General features: G+C 41.6%; 1 long non-coding RNA gene across 1 annotated transcript in view; it reads right to left on the bottom strand.

Annotated features, from left to right (window-relative positions):
* Positions 1-1,006, bottom strand: part of LOC138157828 (uncharacterized) — a 2,574-nt gene extending 1,568 nt beyond the window's left edge. The window contains exon 1 of the long non-coding RNA XR_011167472.1: positions 450-1,006. This is a non-coding gene — a long non-coding RNA (uncharacterized lncRNA). The remainder of the gene's footprint in view (positions 1-449) is intronic.
* Positions 1,007-2,681: the final 1,675 nt, after the last annotated feature.

A 2,681-nucleotide genomic window follows, 5' to 3' on the forward strand; every position in this document is an offset into this window, starting at 1 on the left:
CACACACAATCAATCAGTCAATCAATAGCCATTTATTTACTATTCACAATATCCAAGTTCCAATCTTATATTGTGGGGACCCAAAACCTAAAATACAATGATCCACATACACAGTCAATCATATTCCTACATGTACTCATTGCCACAAAGACACTCACAAAGGAACACATACACACAGACACACTTTGTTTGGGAAAATGAAACCCTGAGGGCCTCAGTAAGGAGAAGGAGTATTTATGGAAGAGTCAGTGTGGCAGGAGACAGGAAGGATACATTTCTCTTAGTGAGTTTAATTTACAATTCCACTGAGTTCATATGGAGAGTGGCCAAATGCCTGTACTTTATAGAGCTTGTGAAGGGAAGGGAAGGAAAGGGAAGGGAAGGGAAGGGAAGGGAAGGGAAGGGAAGGGACTTCCCTGCTATGGAAAGGGGACAGCCAGGATGCTTACCCTTATTTGGTTTGCCCACTTTTTCTAAGATTCATTTTCGCTTTGTATCACACTGATTCACGGCAATCCTAAGGGAAGAGACCAAGTCAGGCAGACAGAGCAGGAGGCTTATATTATAGAGAAGAGGGAGGGAAGAAGTAATCACACAGACATTCTTATTGCATCTTCAGAAGGGACTAGGCACAGTCCAGATTTGGAGATTTTAAAAGTGTTGTGGATTTTCTTGTTGTTGTGAGGGTGGCCAGGGGAGGGGAGCATTCATGTTCATGTTTTGTTAAATTGGACACCCAGTTTCTAATAAAAGCTTTGTTAAATCCTTGGGTAATTTCAATCTATGTTATGTTTGCAGTTTCTGGTTTTCCTTCCTGGGAAGGGCTAGGTTGACTTGAAGGTTTATTTCGGTGTAGAGAGGCCTATCTGAGCAGCAATGGATAAATCCCTCTACAATTAGATGAGCAGATATGCTTTTGATAAATTCTCATGCATCTGGCTTCAGCTGGTCTCCTCCAGATCTTCCTTCACCTTTGATTTCCACGAACCTTCTAATCTTCCTCAGTCGCTGAACAGGGCAGCTGCAGAGAGGAAAAAAGAGAGGGCCTTTTGGTTTATGAATCTGTCACCAGAGGCAGAGCAGGCCACTAAGGGCCGATTCCTTCCACTGTACATGATAGAAAAAAGAATAGTCACTCCACATGGAAATTTCTTCACTTCACAGTGAAGACTGGAAAGAGACAAGTCCCTTCCAAAATGGAAGAGACAAGTGCTGTGGCTGACTTCATGGTGCAGTGAAATCAATTAAATACTTGGAAATTAAATGGAAGTGATTGCAAAGCCCAACAAGTATGAGATAAGGGAAGCATTCTAGACAACAGCTTGTTTGAAAAAGACCTAGGAGTCTTAGTGAATTGCAAGGTCGGAATGAGTTATTAGCAGGCTAAAAAGCTTGACTCACAGAGTCCTATTTTCTCAGGGGGTGACGGGTCTATTGTTTTCTGCTATGGCTGTATCTCATACAGAGTATTGAGTTGGATTCTGAGAACCATACTTTAGGAAGGACATTGTCCTTCTCTAGCTGCTCTCCAAGGGGCTGAAAGTCCTCAAGTTCCTGATAAATGAGGTTTGGTTAAAAAGAGTGGGAATGTGTTTTGTAGAGAAGATGCATGGGGGTGGGGCTGGGATGTTATAGCTGGTACAGGGATTAAAGGGCTAGCAGGAGTGAGAGGGAGGGAACATAATCTACTTGGCCCCAGAAGACAAAATGGTTGGAAATCAACAAAAGGAAAATTGATGTTGCCTCAGGAAGTATGAAGTCTCCCCCAACTTCAGGTCTTCAAGGCAATGATGACACCTTGCCAGGGATTCTGGTGGATTTAGGGATGAGTAGAGAGAACCCCCAAGGCCCCTTACAATCCTGTGGCTCTGCAGGCTTCTATAAACATATGGATCTAGCTACTGCAGGGGTATTCTCCTCAAAGTTCTCTGTTGGTCCCACTTCCTAGTTGGAAAGGCCAAAAAAATATTTCATAGGCCCATTGCTTCACATTTCATCCTCCAAACACCAGCCAGAAAAGAAAACTTGTCTTTTTTGGCAACAAATTCATGCCCTAGAAGATTTACAATGTCTGGAGCACTCCCAAAGTGAATACCCCAAGTTCAGAACAAATTGTGCTTTACGAAAATGTCTAGTACTGCTCGAGGGGGTGGATGAGAGGATTTTGTATTTTTTTAGGAGAGACAATTTTAGATTTTTAGAAAATTGGGCTCTGATTACAGAGGCAGAGGACATAATTACTTCACTAATGAGTTCTCTTTAAAATGAGAATTATCATTAAGAAGAGGGAGAAAAAAAGCTACTGAAAAAAAATCACTGTGTAGGAATGGTCATCAACTCTGCAGCAATTTGCTGAGAAACACTTATCCAGGGAAGTCCATTAGCTGGCTGGATCATCTTCTCAGAGCCCAAAGTTGCTCATCATTACCAATGACCACATTGGGCTACTAAAAGTATTGTGTTGATATCACTTCATTTTAGGATTCTTTTGCTGAAATCATATGCCATTTCTGAACATTCCCTTGAGAACTTGAGAATATAGAACACTGAACTTGGAGTCAGTAAGAACTGAGTTCAAAACATACTGCAGACACTTATAAGCTATGTGACCTTGGGCAAGTCATTTAATGTCTATCAGTCTCAGTTTCCTAATTTGAAAAATGGGTATTATAATAATACCT

This window comes from Petaurus breviceps, unplaced genomic scaffold (assembly GCF_028583685.1).
Source record: "Petaurus breviceps papuanus isolate PSGF00001 unplaced genomic scaffold, PetGlider_PUasm1.0 173, whole genome shotgun sequence".
Classification (NCBI taxonomy): Eukaryota; Metazoa; Chordata; class Mammalia; order Diprotodontia; family Petauridae; genus Petaurus; species Petaurus breviceps.